The sequence below is a fragment of the Callospermophilus lateralis genome, chromosome 1, assembly GCF_048772815.1.
Source record: "Callospermophilus lateralis isolate mCalLat2 chromosome 1, mCalLat2.hap1, whole genome shotgun sequence".
Taxonomy (NCBI): domain Eukaryota; kingdom Metazoa; phylum Chordata; class Mammalia; order Rodentia; family Sciuridae; genus Callospermophilus; species Callospermophilus lateralis.
The window spans coordinates 86047079-86068200 of record NC_135305.1 but is presented as its reverse complement, the minus strand read 5'-3'; the positions used below and the strand labels follow the sequence as shown (position 1 = coordinate 86068200).

The window sequence follows — 21122 nt, the reverse complement described above, 5'->3', positions numbered from 1 at the left end:
CTTAAAATATTTGGGGGGGCCTTCAATGAAAGGGACACAAAGGTGAGAACAATCTTTCCCCTTGCTTCTCCCCATGGGCTCTTGTTCTCCATCTACTCTTGTCCTTAGGAATCTGAGAATGATTAGGTACCATGGGGATTCTGCCTTACTGAAATCACAGGGAATGGTTTTTCCACGTCTGGGATTAAAGGGTATTTTTATATGCAGTACTTGATGGCTGTGAAGGCTTTTTCCTTGACAGATATAATAATTAAGCAATTATCTAGAGAAGTATTCGTTAAGATCTGACAAGAATACAGAGCTCCTGGAAGTTACAGGCTGTACCCATGAGCTCTTTGATGCTTTGTGCTCTACCGACCCATTTAAAAATATTATTTTGTTCTGAAATATATAAAATGTTTAGGATTCTTTTAAAAAGCTAGGTTCTCAAAGGCTTTTGTACTTTTAACTCACAAAATAACTGAAAAACGGCATTAAAATGCACATTAGCTATTTAAGCACCATTAGAGAATGGTAACGGAAACAGCCAACATGTGCTCCCAGGTGAGGCCCTGAACACAGAGACAGTGCTGGTCTTAGAGTCAGACAGACCTCAGTGACATGACCTTGGACAAGTTGCTTCAGCTTAGTGGCCTACACTTCTTTTATCTGTAAAACAGGAGCTAGAATGATTAATTAACAGTTTGCTGTCAGGCTTGAATAAAGACCACAGTCTAGGTCCTCTTTGCAGAGAAAGCAGTGCAGATCCTGATCAGATACTCCACTGGACACCATATTAATCCCCATCACCACCATGAATAACTGTAATAGAAGTAGGAGTGGGATAAACGCCCCCAAGAGATGCAGGGACTGCTGAGGAATGCCATCGTCATTTCGAACTTGAGGAGGGGTGTAATAAATAAACAATTGGTAGAAGCTACTGCATTTTTCAACAGGCACACAGGTGTCTGGGTTCTACTCTAGTTAGCTTTTGTACTTTGTAAATGTACAAAAGTAGTTTATAAACAGAGACAGAAGTGGGAGAACGCAAGCCAGCTGCAGGGCTCTGCATGTGAGAAAAAGAAGTAGAGAAGGCTGGGAACACAGAGGCTTAGATGGTGTCCAACTACTCTGCAAGTGTCTCCTTCCCTGGGTTGGGGTGGACATTTGTCTTGTGGCCACCCACCATGTTGAGCCACTTTTCCTGTGCCTGAGAATTTCTCACAAGATGAGACAACCAGAAGCCAGGAGCTCTTTTTCCCAGCATCCCTTGCAGCAGGAGAACACTGACTCAGGGGCAGGGTAGATACAGATGAACAGGGTACAGAAGGGACAACACTAATGGGTGAGGCCTGGGTCTGGAGCAGAGGCCCCCTCTCAACTCTGGCGACCGATGTGATATTCCAAAGGAGTGCAAGCTCAGCATTGGCCAATGCTCTTTTATTTTCCCTAGGGAAAGCTCCATATCCAAATTCTTATGTAAAATAAAATTTTTAAATGTGGGTAAGTCCAGTTATCCCTTGGTAACTGTGGTCCTAGGAGCCCTCACAGATAACAAAATCCTCAGATGCTCAAATTCATGATCTATAATGGCACAGTATTTACATATAACCTACACACATTCAACCATTAAACTCTGAATCATTTCTAGATTACTTATAATACTAATACAATGTAAATGCCACATAAATAGTTGTTGCACTGGATCATTTAGGAGCTAACGACAAGGAAAAAGTCTGCATATGTTCAGTACAGATGCGATATTTTCTCCAAGTATTTTCAATCCATAGTTGGTTTAATCAGCAGATGCAAAACACAAGAATATGAAGGCCATCTCCATGTAACTCTAAAAGCACTCTATTTAGTTTTATTCATTTATTTTTTTGGTGGTACTGGGTATTGAATCCAGGCCTTGCATACACTAGGCAAGAACTCAAGTCACTGAGCTACATTGCCAGCTCTGTTAAAGAATTTTTCAGCCCCAGAGTGCCAACAGAACATGTTGGCGGGTCACACGGAGCTCATAGACTACCATAGTGTGACCTCTTTATTGGGAGATCTTTTGGCATAGGGAGTGTGGACCTTCCTCTCGATGCAGTTGATGAACTGTTCTTCCTCCTGTCCTGCTAGTCGCCTCCTTTTCCTACCTGATCAGCCAGACTATGCCCATTCAGAAATAGATGTGCACTGGGCTTGCCAAGCTGGTTAATATAAAAAGTTATATACGTCTCTATTCCAGCTGTGCTTTGTGAATTATCTCAGAAAGAAATAACTCAGAGTAAACAATTTTACACACTGGTTGCTCTCATCAAAACATCTAAGGATTTTTCTCCCTAAGAATAGTCTGTCAGATTACAGCTGCTCACAAATAGAAAATGTGCTTTTTTTTTTTAAGCAAGAAAAAATTACTGCTACCATTTTACAAAAGCATCATTTGTTAGTTCTAAAAATATATCTCAACAGGGATCTGAAGATAAGGTCCTCAGTGCATTTCTAATTTCTTACCTCTCCATACGGTCCTGCTGAGTTTTGGTATTTTTTGGCTGTGAAATCAGAGAAAAGAACAGAGGTGTTTTTTACCCTCAAACTAACGGAGGTGAATGAACCCCCAGGTGTCCCCGGCTCACATGATGTCTCCTAGAGTCCTGCCACCTTAAGGATAGATTGTTCAAATGTTTCCTGCAGCCAGGAAAGCATAACCCGCAAGTCCATGTGCAAAGCCCTCGTGGAAGGCCTCTCAGAATACACAGAGTAGAGTTTCAAAATTACAAGTTATGAAGGAATTTCGTCTTTTACGCCTTCTCTCCAGGTGATGGTGAAAGCAACATGAGTGGTCACTTCCTCAGCATCCAGTGAGCAGGCTCTGAGGCAGCCAGCTCCCTGACTCCCACCGGGGAGACCTTGGCCGCCTGCCACTACTCCCAAGTGGGTCTGTCTTCCATTGGCCACGTGGAAGCTGCTGTTCTCACTCTCTGTGGTAGAAAAATCCTAGAAACATTTAGCCTTGATTTTAGGAAGTGAGGCATATTTGCCTGAGTATGTAGGCAACAGAGCAGGGGGAATTAAGAAGTGCAGGATAGGGCTGGGGTCGCAGCTCAGCGGTAGAGCGTTCCCCTAGCATGTGCGAGGCCCTGGGTTCGATCCTTAGCACCACATAAAAAATAAATAAAATAAAGATACTTTAAAAAATAAAATAAAAAAGGATGAAAAATTCCAGAGCATTCTTGCTCTAGATGATAGTAAAATGAATTAGCCCTGGCATGCCCTTTCTATGGGACTGGTACCATATTTACAGGTTTTCACGTAGTAATTCAGAAAGGAACAGAAAGGTTAAGACTCTTGCCCTAAATCACACAGTGAATTAGTGGAGGTGCTGATATTCAAACTCAGGGTGTCTGGCTCCAGAAATCAGGCTCCTAAGCACCATGCTAATTTAAGTCACTTGTATACATATGACTTATAGTTTGTGTGACATTCACACCATCTGAACTTATATTTATTTAACACTATAAATAAACTCATGATTTTAGGTAAATAAGCTTATTTTGAAAAAGAAACTTTAAGTTTCAACCATAAATGGTAAAATAATACCATTTGTCATAAATGGAAGGTAATAATAAGAATGAACATAATAGCTGAGCACAGTAGCACACGCTTATAATCTATAAGCTATTCAGGAGGTACAGGCAGAGGAGAATCACAAATTTGAGGCCACCACTGGCAACTTAGTAAGACTCTTTCTCAAAATAAAACTTTTTAAAAAGGACTGGGCATAAAGAAGAATGACTTTGATATTTGCCAGTAAATCATGCTAAGTGAAATAAGCCAAGCACCCCCCCGACCTCCTCAAAAAAAAAAAAAAAGTCAAATATTCTCTTTATATGTGAAAACTCACCCACAACAAGGCGGGGTGGAAAGGATAGACGTTCATCGGATGAGACAAAGGGGGATGAAGGGAAGGGACCAGGGACGGGAACAGGAAAGACAGTGGAAAGTATCTCACATCTTTCCTATGTACATATATGATTACACCACAGTGAATTCCACAAGAAGTTAATTTTAAAATAATAATAACTATAGGTAAACGGCAGAAAGATCAATAAAGGAAAGGTAGCAGCGGGTGGGTCTGAATGAGAATAAGATATATTCCATGCTTGTATAATATCAAAATGGATCCTACTGTCGGGTATAACTAAAATGAAACAATAAAAACTTTTAAAAATAAAATAAAAAAAGGGCTAGGAATATAGCTCAGTGGCAAAACCCAGTATCTGTAAGGCCTTGGGTTTAATCCCCAGGACTGCTAAATAAATACACACATACATACATAGACAACAATTATTAAAATAAAAATGTTTATCTACCTCTCCTGTCATGTTTCCCCATGGAGCTAAGCAGAGCTTTGGGAGAAGGATCCAGAGCAGCAGTTACCAATCTTTCATGGAGAATGACCACCCCAGAGGACTTGTTAAATGCACGTTCCAACTCAGTTGGACCAGTGGGTCTGGGGCAGGCCTGGAGCTCTGCAGTTTCAACAGGCTCCCCCAGGTGAGGCCAAGGCTGCTGCTCTGGGAACCGTCCTTGGAGAAGCTTGTCAGAAAGGCAGTCTCCTCCACCCAGGCCCAGAGAATCAGAATTGTTGGGAATATCTTACCAGCAAAGGATCTCAATGCTCACTAAGGGTTCCTGCTCTAGAATATCTAGGATGATGAAAACTCTGTCCCATAAGTTGTCAAATGTGTCCTCAACAGAAAAGATTCATTGATGTGTAGATTCATGTACTTTGAGCTGGCTGGATCCTTGAGAACAGCAGACTGTACTTGGAATTAGAAATGACCTACCACAGGGAAAGGGAAACTAGCTGAGTGCCCACGCTCCTCTCACGCAGAGGGCAGGAGCAATTGCCTGGGAAACGGGGGAGACACACTCTTGAAATGGAACTGGCTCCGTGCTACCTGGTTGCCATAGTCAGTCATCAGCCACAGACTGGTCCATGTGAATTCCAAAACGGAGACACGCAGCAGTCATGATCTAATGTGAACCTCATGTCACACCCACGAGGAGCTCACAAACTGGTTCCCTTTTATAAGACTTCCTGAAATGCAAATCTGTTCCAGTTCATTCACTGAATTCATTATCATATTTGAATAGCATTTGATGGAGAAACGGAGATATTGATGATATTTATCACTGACTCAGGCATTTAAATCAAGGTAGAAGGCCAAGAAAATCATTGTGTGTGCAGTTTCCAAGGGTGAAAGGAGAAAATATTGGTTTCCTGTCCTCCCACCCCTTAAATTAACTAAAAACAAAACTGGGTTTATTAAAAGTACATAGTATTGATCACATATTTATAAGTAAGCTTTGTCTTATATAATAGTGATGCCTCTGAAAAATGGCAAGTCTAGTTTTGGAAAGTAGAGGCATACCTTGATAGAACGAGGTGGTTATTATTCAATGGCAATCTATAATCAATATTACAAAATTATGAATTACTTCACAAAATGAATGTTCACCTCTTTATTTTACCATGTTAGGTTTATAAGGAAGGTGTTTTCGTTCTCTTCAGACTAGGTGGTACACCTCAGGTAGGATTGTGAGTACCCCTGAAATGCCCTTCTGAGAACCACTGAGTAAATGCTATGGCACAGGGTACAGAAAAGACAGAACCTGCATGTAATCCCAGTGGCTCAGGAGGCTGAGGCAGGAGGATCACAAGTTCAAAGCCAGCCTCAGCAAAATTGAGGCACTAAGCAACTCAGTGTGATCCTGTCTCTAAATAAAATATACAATAGGGCTCTGGGGGAGGCTCAGTGGTGGAGTGTCCCTGAGTTCAATCCCCGGTGCCCAGAAAAAAAAAAAAAAAAAGGACAAAGGATAGAACCTTTCTCTTTTCAAGTGTTACACGTGAGACATTAGGTCAGCTTGTGTGCTTTCTCATTATTCCTGATGCTCCTGCTTTGGGTCAAAGGAGGTCCAAGGAGATTCTGGTACCAAAGGTCCCTTATCCAGTTTCAAGTTACGGGGAGCCATCTTTGTCTCAGTCAATAGGCAGATTCCATCCAGCACAGTTCATCCACAGCAAAGCCTGATAGCCTGACGGGCAGCTGTCACTTCAGACTCACACATAGATGGGAAGTATACTCCTCTTCAGGCTCTTGGCCTTGGAATAAAACTCTACATCTGCTTCTCTACTCCATTTGGAGCCTCCTACACTTTACCTGCAACACAATATTGACATTTTCATGTGTATTGTTATGGTCTGGCTATGATCTGTCCCAAAGGGTCCATGTGCTGGAAGCCTGGTCCCCAATGTAATGGGATTGAGACTTGGTGGGAACCTGGTGGGACCCTTCAGAGAGGGGCCTAGTGGAAGATGATTAAGTCCTTGGAGCACTGCCCTCTGAAGGCATTAATGCTCATCTCATGGAGGGAGGTTAGGTGTAGTGGAACTGAATTCGTTATTGTGACAGCAAGGTCAGCTTGCTTCGTCCACTTACTTTCTCGTGTGACGGTATCTGCCGTGTTATGAAATAGCCTGAGGCCCTTGTCAGATACAGCTGCCTGATCGTCAACTTCCCTGCCTCCAGAACTCTTTGTAACTTACCTAGCCTCGGGTACTTTGTTAGAGCAATAGAAAATGGACTAAGACACATACCTTTTCCTCTATGAATTTGTCCATGCTATTTAGCTTACATGTCATGGCCTTTACCACCTAGAAAATTCTTAATCATCCTTTAAAACTCTGCTCTAGTTCCAGCTTCTTGGTATAGATTGTTTTGTTTTCTCTCTCTCTCTTCGGCAGAGATAAATGAACCTACAGTATTCTTTGGACCCTTTTATTACGGTGCAAAGCAGATATAGTCTTTTCCTATATCTGCATAACTTCCTTCACTGGACCATGGGTTCCTCAAAGGCTCAAAGATAGGGACTATATCTTAAATATCTTGGTATTGCCAAGGCCAAAGGTAATGCTCAAATGCCACATCTAATTGCCTTGATATTGAGATATTTATAAATCTAGACAATGATATATTGATATATATGTGTGTGTATTATATATATATGCACACACACACATATATGCACACACACACATATTTTTTGCTCAAGTAAAAGGTGGAGCTATACTTGGCAGCAACTCATCATGAAAGTTCTACCTGTGAGTTTCACAATCCTAATGAAATAATCTTAATGATTATTAGAGACATTATGGCATACTACAATAAGAAGGCAAGAGGCACGCAAGAGATGTTCCTGGCCAACAATAGACCTAACTATCAGTGTGGGAAATATATTTTGAATGTTGGTTCTCAAGGTTCACAGTGCCCACAAGAAAGATCTCTCCTGGTATGTTGGAAAATAACATAATCAAAGAGAAGTTTTATGAGGGATAGGAGAACAGGCCCTAATTCTGACTTTCATGCCCAGCTATTTCTCCATCTTAAAAGGGCAAAAGGTTTTTCTTCTTTCCTAATTTGTAGAGGTGTGAGAAATTAAAAATAGCATACCATCTTCTCTAAAACCAAAGTTATTTCAAACATAATTTTCCTAAGAAATGTTGTGGTGGGTTTTTGGAAATCAAGGTGGTCTGCCAAAAGGAAGCTTGCTTTATTTTGCCTCTTCAATGAAAGAAGCCCATTTTTCTAAATTCAAGAAGGTCTCTAAATAAAGAGTAAGTAAGATTGGGAATGTGGCTCAGTGGTTGAGTACCCCTGAGTTCAATTCCCAGTGCCCACCTCCAAAATAAATAAATTGATTAAATTAAATAAAGACCGAAAATCTCCCAGGAAGTGTGAATAACAATAATATAAACCTAAAGGAAGCATAAGAAAGGAAGGAATTAACTTCTATTTATGAATGTGAAAACATATTTAGGAATTAGAAAAAAAATGTAAATGTTAGAGCTAGTAAGTCCAAAAGCTTATTCTCTGAATAACAGAAAACAATAAAATAAATAATCATCTAACTAAAAAATGAGAAGAAAAAGCTCAAACATATAGAATAAGAAAATGGAGAAATGATGATAGCTACAAAAGATTGTAAGATTTTGTTTAAATCAGATAGACAACTCTCTAGTGAAATGTGAATTACTAAAGTGACCAATACAAGACAGAAAATCTCAACAGAAGAAACAGCAAAAATGGTTCAAGATCCACCATCAAAAAGTTTGAGGGCCACCCAGGAGCTGGATTCCACCCAGCGTATACTTAGCAGTTAGCAGTCAGACCCAAGCCTGGGAAAGACAGAACCAAGACAAAACAGAAAAAGAAAAAGACAAAAAGAAAGGCCCTACTGACCAATCTCATTTATGAATATAAAGGACCAAAATATTAAGCATTAATAATCAAATTCTGCAACACACTGAATAACACACATCACCCAACTACAGTTCAAAGGCAAGGGCATTTCCATGCCAGAAAAACTACTGATATGATTCACCATACTGGGGATATTAAAAGAAAATCGTAAGATCTTCATAGCTGCCCCAAAATATGTAAAACATTTTAAAATACATCATGGTAAATAGGGAAAGAGTGAATAAATTTCAATTAAAGTAAGGAACAAGACAAGAATGAATACTGTTGCTACTATCATATATTATCATCCTAGATGTAGTGGTCAACTCAATTAGGAAAAAAAAAAAAAGAAAATCATACTAATTGGAAAGAAGGAGGCTCAATTATCATTTTTTCCAAAATAATATGGCAATGTACATGAAAAACCTGAGAGAATCAATAGAAAAATTATTTCAAGTCATAAAAGAATTTAAAAAGTGGCTCTTCAAAAACAAAATCCAAAAATTATCTGAGAAACAAAGAGGACCTGGAAAAAAACATATTTTACCCTTGATCAGAAAGACTAAATCATACAAATGTTAATTTTCTCTATATTTATCTATAAATTTAAGGTGATCATAAGACTAATACCAACTTGCTTTCTTTTTAGAACTAGGCTAGTGGATTCCAAAGTTCACATGGAAAACTAAAATCACTGGATATCAAACAAATTTGGTACTGGCATATTAAGAATTGGTGAGGTAATGAAACCGAAAGCCCAAAAATAGATCTAAGTATTTTAGGAAATGTTGGCTATGTTAAAAAAAAAAAATAAAAAGACACTGCATGTGGGAGGAAGTTATTCAATAAAAATTATTGAGAAAAGTGGGTAGCAATCTGGAAAAAATAAAGTTAGATATCAATGTAAAGATCTTATGCCTTATAGCAAAATAAATTCCAAAGCATCAAAATTTTAATATCTAGAAAAGGAAATTAATTATACTAAAACAAAATATGAGTGAATTTTAAAATTCTTGATGTCAAAATGACTTTTATAAAAGCTATAAAGATTTCTGCAAACTAATAAATATGTATACAAAACAATAAATAAACTCACACTACATACTGGAGGAAAATTATATCATAAGAAGTTATACTACATGTGGGAGGGCAATTACAGTAGATCTTAAAAAATGATAGTAAAATGGATGTTTTACTTCCTATATAAGGTGGTCCTATAAACCCTATAATAAAGATCAATAATTCAATAAAAATGCACAAAGGGCCTAAATGGTTCATAGCTAAGGAATACAAGTGGCATTAACACACATTGAAGATGTTCTGCCATATTCATAATGAGAAAATAAATGCTAGTCAAACCACAATAAAATACCCTTTTTACCAATCAGGTTGGCAAAGTTCAAAAGTCTGATAAATATGTGTTGGAGAGAGTGCAGGGAATCAGTCACTCTCATAATTATTAATGGAAATATAAATTAGTAAGGCTCTATAAAGGGTAATGGACAAATGTATCAAAATTTTAACATGCACTTTTAAATTTTAGGAATTTCTGATATACTTAGACCAGTGAGAAATAGTCCATGCAGTGACGTTCATTTCAGCAATTTTAAAATACTGTAAGAGGATAAATAATCTATATTCCTATCAACTGGGAAATGAAATATTAAATTATAATTCATACCCTATAATGGCATACTAGATAGTGTTCAGAAGAATGAAGTAACCCTATGTCTACCAACATGAAATGATCTCCAAGTTATATTAAGTGAAAAAAATCAGGCAGAAAATAGACTGGGTGTGCCTTTATTTGTGTGTCTGTATGTGCGTGTTTATGTATACATATACATATTTATAAATGTAGAAATTATCTGGAAGAACCCTTGACAACTAGGTGGCCTGAGAATGGGGTGTGAGAAAGACTTCACAGTGTACATTCTTTTTACACTTTTTGAAGTATATATCATGTGCACTATTATATATTCCAAAAATTAATTAAGAACCTAAAAGTTCAGGATTGCTAAAACTACTTCTTTGCAAGAATTGTAAACATTGTTCAAAACGCTCTGTGCTATTTGAATTAGGAGATCTCTGCATGCCTAAAGAGTAAACACAATGAATAAAGAAAAACAGGAAATTTGTCTTGAGGATTTGGTCCACCTGAGCAGCTGCCAGAGCTGTCAAGAGCAGTAGCAAGAGCTGAAGATGTCCCTGCACAGACTTCTGAACCAACTGAAACTACCACCACAGCCACCTGCAAGTATCAAAGGTGGATGACCAAGCGCACTAGAAAACAGGCAAGAGTTGAATAAAATAATTCTTCTCAAACCAACCCCTAAGGTTTAATACTTCTGTTAACACATGGTTAAGACACAGTAAGAATAGCTTTACGACTTGCTTCTTAATTGGGCATGAATCATTTGTGAATTAGTTCCAGCTGTAACTGATCTTTGCCATTCATTAAATGCATGAACGGGTGCTGGCCAAGAGGTGCACAGGTCTGAAATAACAACTGGTGGCTTTGTTTCCCCAGCCCAAGAGTACTGCAGGTCCTACAGACAGGTATTCCGGCTTGTCATTCTTTAGCATATGTAATTTATGTAAATAATGTCAAATATCATCATTTAAAACTCATTGCTCATCCATGAATGCCAGGAAGGCACAATATTGGGCCTGAACCGAGGACACTTAGCCTTCCTTCTAGAAGTCTGCAGGTGAAGTTCTGAAACCTGAGGGCACGTTCATTCCAGCAAAACCCAGAACAACAATAATGCATGCAAAAGCTGTTAAAATGTAAGGAAGGTGAATTTTAAACTCAGGAAAATGTTTGCTTGTTTGTCATATTTTTCGTCTTACTTATTTCTTTTTCATATATGTGAGTGTTTTGTACTTCTCTCTTTTTTTTTATCTTACATATTTCTGAAGATATTTTATATTTTCTCTGACTTGCTATAATGAAGCACAATTGAAACAAAAATATTTCATTCAATTTTTGGAAGAATGTTAGAATAGATAACAGCGCCAGTGAACACAATGGAGACTCCACATTTTTGTGTTTTTAAGAGGAAGTAGGAAGTACACCTTTGAGGGAGGAAATGTCCCCTCCTCTGATATAGCAGTTGTAATTTATGTCAAACATATAGGAAAGGGGGCAGTTTCATTTTTCTCTATGACTTTATTTCCTGGGCAGACCTGGTTGATGTCTTAATACTGATTGACATTGGGACTGGGAGGATAGCTCAGTGGTAGAGCACTTGCCTAGCGTGAGCGAAGCCTTGGGTTTAATCTCCAGCACTGCAAAACAACAACAAAAAACCTGATGGACAGTTCAACAAAAATGATAGCTCTCATGTTCTAGACTATGTTCCCTGCATCCATTAATCATTATTCACATATTTACCTTCATCCCCCTAAACACTTTGGTTGACAGATACTGTCATTCGCATTTCACAGATGAGGAAATGAAGACTCAAAGATGTAATCTCCCTGCTCAGATAACCAGGATGTGACAAAAACAGACGGAACCAAGTGAGTCTGATCCCAAATCTGCTCTTTCCATTATTCCCCGAGCTTTTGCTGAGCACATCCGCCTCTGGGTAGTTTGTGCAGAGCAGTAAATATTTATTATTTTTATTGACACTTAATAATTGTGGGGGATATACGGGGGATAGTGTGGTAATTTGATACATGTATACAACTTATATTTACTGATCTCTGTATGTTAGGCACCATGCTGGTTACTAAGTGAAACTACAGACTTGAATAGCAGATGATCAATAAATATTAATAGATAAATAAATTGATAAATGTTTCTTGTCCACAAGCGACACCTTATAACAGCTAACACTTATTGAGAATTACTGTGTGCTGGGCACTTTTCAAAAAAAAAAAGAGGAAGAGGATGAGGGCTCAGTGGTAGAGCACTTATATAGCATGTGTGAGGCCCTGGGTTCAATCCTCAGCACCACAGAAAAAATAAATAAATAAAATAAAGGTATTGTATGCATCTACATCTTAAAAAAATATTTTAAAAAGAAGAGGAAAATAGAGGTGACAATAAGGCAAATAGCACGTAAAACCAAAATAAATCCCCATGTATCAGCAGTTGCAATAACAGCAAACAGATTTTTAGATTCCTTTACTAAAATATGAACTATTTAAATCATTCTTCTTAAATCGGTTACATTTTCTTTACAAGAAACACTGCTAAAACAAAATTATGTTTACAAGTTGAAAATAATAACCCAAACACTTAAGTACTGGTGCAGAATCCTCATACACTGCTGGTAAATGGTGCAGCCAATTTGGAAAAGATTGACAATTCTTCAACATAAAACAGAGTCACCATGAGACTCAAGCAATTCTGTTCCTAAGTATCTATTGAAGAGAGTCAAACATGTCCACACAATGCTACTGTACTTGAACACTCACAGTAGCATTATCCAAAATAAACCAAATGTGTACACAATGCAGATGTCCATCAACTTACAAATGGAAAAACAAAATGCAGTATGTCAAACAATGGCATATTTTCCAGCAAGGAAAGAAATGAAGAACTGATACCTGCTACAGTATGGCTCGAACTTAAAATCTTTATGCTAAGGAGGAAAAGTCAACCAAAAAAGGCCACATCTGTGTGATTCTATTTATAGGAAATGTCCAGAATAGGTAAGCCCATAGAAATAAATAGTAGGCTCTTTGGGGTGGTGGAAATGACTTGAAATTATGGTGATGGCTGCACAACTGTGAATATTCTATAAACCACGGAGATTTGAAAAGGTGAACTCTGTGACAACTGAATTGTACCTTAATAAAGTCGTTATTTATAACAACAAACAAATGGGCACAGCATTATAAATATCAAGCAAAAGAGAATCCAAGGCAAAAAACATCAATAGAAATATAAAGCACTTTGGAAACATGAATGAAAAGGTAAGTAATAGTTTCCACAGGTCACAGATAGGTAAAAAGCACAAGAAAGGACCCTCTGGGCCAGGCCCCTGGTGGCTGCAGAGGTTGCAGAAGTGCTGTGTTGGGTGCCCACAAAGGGCCTATGGTGTGAGGAGCACAGCCAGGCTATCATGGAGTTGGGGTCTGGGCTTTATTTTGTAGGATTTTAGATCAATGGACAATGTATACATGTATAGAAATATTGCAGGAACTCTCACTAATCTGCACAATCACATATTGTTAATAATATATATATATATATATATATATATATATATATATATATATATATATATATATTAAAGAAAGACATTGTTAGACATTGATGGTTTCAAAACAGCATCCTGGGAGCTACCATGAGAAAGGGATTGTAGGGAGAAGAAATAGCAGACAGACCCTTTTGGGGATCCACACAAGCAAAGCCAAGTGTTAATTTGAATTAGAGTAACAGCAATGGGCCAGAATCAAGGAGGAAATCAGACTGGACATCTGGGATAAGGGAGAAGGAAGAACCCAGGATAAGTCCAGGGTTCCTTGTAAGACAGTTGAGTGTTAACCAAGGAAGAGCAGGAGAAAATGGGAGTGGTGGTGAACAGGCAGGGAGAAGTGAGTTTAATTAGAAACACACTGAATTTGAGGTACTTTGGCAAATGGACATGTAGATCTGAAATTCAGAAAAGAAGCAGGACCCATAATAGCGATTTAGGAATATTCACATTGGCAGTGGGGTTTGTTTCGTTCTCTAGTGCTAATTCCATGAAGATCTATAAAAGTATAACATTTAAAATTACTGAGTCACCTTCTTTGATTTCTAATTAAGTCAAGAACATGGCTAATAATGGCAGTCAGGCGGCTGATACTTCTAGTTGCCTACTCAATAACCATTTCCTCTTCCTCCTCAGAACAGAGCCCCTAATTTGGGAGTGTTGCAATTTACCCAGCTAAAAATATTTGATTTCTCAGACTGTCTTACATTTAGAGCAACCCTGTGACAATGTTTTGGCCGATGAAATATAAGTGGAAGTCTGGGGTGGGGGACATCATTTTCTGAATAAAAGTAAAACCATCCTTCTAGAATGACCTTCACTCTTTAGCTAGGTGCATTTTCTCTTTCTTCTTGCCTAGACTGTAGAAATAAGCCTGGAGATACAGAAGTTATCTTGGGACCATGAGGCAACCAGATTTGGGGTGAAGTCCTACAGGTTAGAGGATGGAGAAATAGGAAGATGGAAAGAGGCTGATCTCTGATAGCATCATGTGAGCTCCTGCACCAAGCCCAGGCTTCCTTTATTGAGAGTCTAGTACCACATGACAAATAAACTTTGTATCTGTTGAAGGTAAATTCAGATACATGCTCTGTTTTTGTTTTCTTTGGCAGTTGAATGCAATCACTAAGGTATATAAATCATATTGGGACACACATACACACATATAGAGATAGGTATCTAAATATCTTTATGTATATATATAGATAGCTCTATTTATCTCTGTGTGTGTATGTATGCGTGCACGTGCGCATGTGTGTGTGTGTGTGTGTGTATATATATATATATATATATATATATATATATATATATATATATGGCAAGAGAGAAGCAGGCAACATGATCATTATTATTTCAGTTATTAAAAAATATTTAAAAATACAGTATCATTTCTTTTTAATAGCATTGTATTTTTTTCCTTCCCAAATAGGGTGATAAGAATTTGCATCTAAAGGGAAACAATGAATTACCAGTATCAAGAAAATTCATGAATAAACAATCATCTATCTATGAATATACACAACAATGACACCCTCGGACTTTTTCAGTATGGTATAAGCTGATCTGGCTCATTTAAATGGCTTTCAGACTAACATTCTTGAAGATGGGATTGTCCACCTGACTCAAAAGAATTATCCTTGGAAGGAAGAGTCTTTCTACTCTTTCAGGCACCTAGTAAGCATAGTTAAGGAAATAGAAAAATCCTGTATCATGGTGTTCTGGCCTCTTACAGAAAAGTAAGGGGACAGTGCTATGGGATTATGTCAATAAAGTTCTAGGAAACACTTGTCTTATACCACAAAACTTTTATTCTCATTAGGCAGGGATCATGTGGAAGACTTGGATCTCTATGGCAATAGTAAATTCAGGACAAAGTTATCCCAGGTTTCAGGACCAGAAAAATCTGTGTAAACGATTTGCTTTTATCTCATGGTTGCTGTGGATCAGATAACTATTTGTGTTTCCCTTTTTGTTTTGGCTGCTGGGAAGCTCTGGCAAAATATTAATCCCATCTCTGGAAACTATTTTCACCTCATATATTCTTGTTCTCTAAATTATCTCTGATTCAGTCTCACTTTCCACTCGTGCATTCTCGTTAGCCCAGTTCATTATCTATTAATTTTAGGTTGTTTAATGCCTAATTTTATAAACTCTTCAAATGCTTTATGGAACAAAGACTATTTAGGCAAATAACTTTTTGAAGTAATCATAGAAGATTGTCATCATAGCAAAAATACTGCTAATTTACTGAACATTGCTATGAATGAGGTACTGTCCTAAGATTTCAGCTTATCTTATTTACCTTAAATATAAGTAATTTTATAGATGAGAAAACTGAAACACACAGAGGTTAAATAATTTATCTAATATCACACAGCAAATAAGTGATAAATGCAAGACTCAAACTCAGATCATCTGAATTACATAACTTATACAAAAGAAAAATAATGCTTATTTTCTTAAAGAAGTAGAGGCCTTCTGATTTTGAAGGCCGAGGTCAGCATTGTTCAGCCCTGAAAGAGAAACCTATTATCCATCTGGTCCATACAATCATGCCAGATGATCCATATCAACAGAGAGGATGAGACAGTGAAAGTTGAAACAACAGACAATCCAAAAAATAACGGGCTTTTGATCTTGGAACACTCATTCATCCACTCATTCATTCATTCGTTCATTCATTCAACAGCTTATAGGGAATATTTGTCATCTGCCAGGAGTGGTGCAGGTGCTGGGAAAAGTAGTCCTAGCATCTTCCCTCCAGGAACTCAAGGGCTATAAGGGAGAGTCAGGTAGGTTAGGGCATCATGGGATTAGGATGCGATGGCTGACAGAAGACAGGATCAATCTGAAAGCAGTTTAGCCCTCATCTCTGGGTTCTCTTTAAAACAGAAATAAGAATTAGCTCCCTTGTGATGATTTTGTATGTAAGAAGCTCTTAGCCTAGCCCCAGCACCATTTAGCCATTAGCTCTTAAGGATCAGTGGATGGCAGCCAGGGTCCTTGCTTTGATATATGTATGCACTCACATGGAACACCTGTCCCCAGGAACTCAAAATTCTGGAGCTAGCGGCTGCCTTCTCTCAGCTAACCTTAGAGCTAACTAGTCCACAGGCAGGCTTCTCCTTTGGATCCACCATCCCAGAGTCACAGTCTTACTGGAATACCTCGCCCACACACGATGAATACTCCTTCAGGATGCCCTGGAACATCTTCCCCCACGCTGCCTGGATCACATAATGCCTGCTCAGTGTTTTTGCCCCATTTGCTCTATTTCACCTTATCTGTTTGGCACTTGAATGCTACAGTTCATTGCACACTGCCTGGCTGCATAACAGAGGGGGATTCACTCTTGAACAGTCCGAGAGCCTCCTCAAATTGCAAAACGGGAGTTCCCAGTGCTTTGGTGGCTGAAGCCATTGAGAACACTTATGAGCTCTACCTGCTCAGCATCCGGCAGGGGAACGACTCATCTCTCTGGTTTTGTGCAGTAGCAAAATTAGAAGTAATTAATCATTTTCTCACCAACCTGAACTCTTATTTAATAGTTCCTGCTTCAAGTTTGTTTTGTCAGGCCATCAGCAAAGTCAGTCAAATATTACAATTCCTTTCTAAATATTCTAGCAGCCAGATGGTAGGAACACTACAGTGACAAGGCAAAACTCTCCTAAAGATAACTTTGTGATGCACGAGCATATTTGATGGCACTTGGCTGAGGGGACTCACCCAGAGTTACCTCTATCATTGCCCCACTTAACCCAGGGTCTTTACACCAAACCTCTGCATTCCAGGATTAAGCCAAGCATGGAACTCTGCAATTTGAAACTGGCTGGTAAAAAACTAACATGTTTCTACTTCTCTAAGTTCCAAATTTTAGGCAGAAGTATAAAATTATTAGAATACACATCAGAACAGACTTTTCAGGATTTCTCCCTCGTACCCTAAAGTTGCGTACCCTAAAGTTTCAAATACTTCTGCCCTCCAGTTAATGTATATTTAGAACATGCTCGTTAGAAAACAAGTATCCTTCCTTCTGCTCAGTTATTTTTGTCCATGTTTAAAACTTTAGCATTAATAAACATGTATTCATAAATTTCTAAAATGCAGGAAAAGTTGACTGTTCCTCCCTAGTAAAAATTCCATGTTTTCCTCTATAGTTAAGCCCTTTTTTGGTTTCTCAGATCTTTACTAAGTTTCTAGTTTTTTGTTCTCTGTGTGTGTGTGTGTGTTGGAGTGACTGCAAAATCACAACCTGTACTATATGATTTCTGAACAATAAATCTCCAAAAAAGAGCGTTGCCAGGCTGGACCAGCTGGCTTTCTCCTGTTCCTAAAACTGTATGTTCTTAGACACACACACACTTCCTCCATCCCTTCTGCTGCTGGCTAACTTCATGTAACACAATGCCACATTCACAACTGCACGAAAACAGACTCCTGGAAGGAACTCAAAGAGGGGGCATGGCAGCCCTACCGCCTTAGACACTGGCCTACAAGTCACTGTCACCATTACCACTCTGCCTTGACTGGGGTGCCCCCAAAATGCCTGTTTATGGCTCATGCCTTGAATTTTAAGTCCACGTACCCAGATTCTTATCCTCAGCTTCCCTGAACAAGTCATTTAACCACTGTCACTTTTTATTTTCTCTTCAGTACAAAAGCACAAGAATGATACTCCCTTTAAAGAACTGCTGTGAATCATATGAGGTAACACACATGCAGGCATTTGTGAAGCACTCTAGAGTGTATGTGCCATTTCCCATTATTTCTTAACTTTTTTATTCTTCCTTGTTACCTCCCCCTTGTTTTTTCTGAGTTGATTTTGTAGTTTTTAAATGTATCTCTAAAATACATTAGTTGGAAAACTGAAGAGATCTTTATGCTACCATAGTGAGTGGATTTTAGCATTAAATCTTTATTTACTTTTTTATTAAAGTAAACTAACATAACTTAAATGCACAAGTCTCAAGGACATAAGGCATGACTTCATAAATTTTTAGATGCTCCAATGTCAAGGTAGGGAGCATTTCCAGCATCCTAGAAGCCTCCCTTAGCCCTGTCCAGGTCAGTAACAAAGTCCAAAGGCAGCTCCTCTTCTGACCTCTACTTGCTATGAGTTAGCTTTGTCTGGAGTTTAACACCACTTCTCCCCTCCTCAGTCCAGGCCTGGGGATTAAACCTAGGGCTCAACCATGCCAGGAAAGTGCTCTACCCCTAAGCCACATCCCCAGAGGCATTTCCCACCCCAAAATGTTTTTTGAGAAGCTTAGAGTCTCTCTGATAATTATTAAATGCTGACCGAAAGATACACACTTCTAATCTTGTCTCTAGAGTGCCAAAAAATTCTGACAAGGACAAGGCTGAGAAGCACAAACTTTCTAAATCACACAGGTCGTGCCAAACAAAGGCCCTCATTTACAGCCAAGGACCTGAGGCTCAGAGAAGGGAACATCAGCCCAACTTCCTGCTACAGAGTAACTTTCCTTCCAAATGCTGCAGATCACAAAGCGAACTGAAGGTCAGGGATGCTGCTGATCTGACCCAGAGCTCTGGGAACAGCTCTCCTGGCCTCTCCCTGCAGAACTACTTTCCAGGGAGCAGAGCACATTCGCTCCCCATGCTGCCCCTGTGCCGGCACACCACCCTTAGAGGACCAGGTTCCTGAGTGCCAGTGTCTACCAGCCCACCGGGTCTGGAATATACTTACTACTGGAGATGAGCTTCGGAGAGGAATCCGGACACCTGGGCATTAGTCTCCGCTGTCACCAAGAGCTGTGTGACCTTGGACAAGTCACTTCAAGTCTCTGGAGTTGGTTTTCTTACTGGAGGCTACTCCTGTATTCTCAAAGCCACCTACGGCTTTGCAATTTACCAGCTCTTTTTAGTTCCACTCAGCCTTTCCCGCGACACTCCCCACCCCAGCGAGACCCGTCTTTTGTTCTGGGGGTGAAGAGGAAAGGAGAGCTTCGCGAAGGACCAGGCTGAGGAGGCCTTGGTACCAGCAGCTGTTCACTGGGGACTCGGGTCCCGGGAGGTCACCGGGCAACCCCACCGTGACCTTGTTCCCTCCCTGGCCCTTTTCTGGCCCGGCCTGAGTGAAGCGTCTGGGAGATGGTGGCGGGCACTAGGGCGGCGCAGAGCAGCGCCTGGATAGCGGCCCGGACCTGGGGTTGCAGTTCTGGCGGGGGTCCCTTTGGCACTGGCGTGCGCACAGCAACCTGCCTCTACCCGAGGCCACTCCGCCTCGGGATTGGCCTGAGAGGACGCCACGGATCACCCTTTCCCCCACGGACACCGATCGGGACACGCGCGCAGAGCCGCTACCTGCAGATGGCCGTGCCCTGGACGGGTCTGGACTCGAGGTGGGGCGGCCGTCCCCGCCGCCTCCCCGCTCTGGGCTCCGTCCCGCAGCGCCCGTGCTCCAGGCGACGCCGCTGAGGCCGCGCGGCGCTCGGTGCTGCGCGCTTGGTGTGCCCTGCTGGCTCCCCGGCCGCCAGCTCTGGTGCTGCCGGGACGCGGAGGCGGGGCCGCCGCCCCCACCTGCTCGCCGGCTCCAGCCCGGGAGCCGCGGCCGCCTAGCGCAGGGACTTGGCCCGGGAGGGCGGGGTCGCTCCAGCACCCGGGAGGCGGGTCCCAGCCGCGCGGCGCGCCTCCCAGGTACAGAGTCCCAAGTCTGAGCCTGGAGGAGAGTGGGGCCTAGGACTGGACTTCCCCAGATAGGAGCCCTTAGTGCCGGTGACCCATGGCCCAGCCCCGCCACTGTGGGGACCCGCCACTCCTTTGATCTATTAAAAAAAAAAAAATTCCGAGCTCGTATTGAGTTCCAGAATAGGGACGAAAGTGGGAACAAGATAGCCTCTTGTCTTCACGGAGTTCGAGGTATAGAAAGGGGAATCAACAAATGGGCAAGACAGAAAGAATCAAGCGGGGTTGGTCCAGGGGACTCGTGAGCCCGCATAGAAGAGACAGGTCAGAGAAGACTGTCCAGGAGTGGAAGGTTCTTCGGCCAGAACTGAGGGTGAGCAGATTTAGCTGGGTGAATTGAGGAGGTAGTTTCTTTGAGGTGGGGTAAAAGGGCTCTTTGAAAACTGAGGAACTTGGTGTGACCAGCAAATCCCTGTCACACTTCATGTTCAGATCCTTGAGAGTTGCAGGTTTGTGTCTGAGGCTGGGTGTACTCTATTACCCTAGGTGCGGTAATGGTTTGGTAAGCATTCTCTGTCTCCTATCTCCTGGGCATGCCTGCCAGCTAAGGGTGTACTCCTGGACTCTTGACTCTTCATGAGCCAGATATCCTAGAGGGCCATCAAGGTGTGCTGGTGAGGGAGGCAGGGTCACTAACTGAGAAGGTCTGGAGTGGAGGAGAGACCTGTGCTTCATGCTTCTTGGAGGCTTGTAGAAGTTCCTGGGACCATAGGTAAGGGAGCAGTCAATGCCAACAGCAGGGCTCTCACGCAAGAATTGCAACCTGTCTCCAGGTTCAGATGTGTAACAGCTGCTGTCGCAGTATGTTCCCCAAGCAACCCTCAGCTACTTTCTTAATTACTCATGTTTATAGCCTGACAGTGTGTAGGCTTATGTTTATAGCAAAGATTAATATTACACTCAGGATGTCTTTCACTCCTGTCTT

General features: G+C 40.6%; 1 protein-coding gene across 2 annotated transcripts in view; it reads right to left on the bottom strand.

Annotated features, from left to right (window-relative positions):
- Wipf3 (WAS/WASL interacting protein family member 3) overlaps window positions 1-19901 on the bottom strand; it is an 87412-nt gene extending 67511 nt beyond the window's left edge. Inside the window, exon 1 of one of the 2 annotated variants that reach the window (XM_076863671.2) lies at window positions 19817-19901. The gene's annotated coding sequence lies outside the window, so the exon portion shown is untranslated. Of the gene's footprint in view, window positions 1-19199; window positions 19273-19816 lie in introns of those variants that run through there. The other variant, XM_076863682.2, reaches the window with a different exon arrangement.
- Between the last annotated feature and the right edge of the window lie 1221 nt (window positions 19902-21122).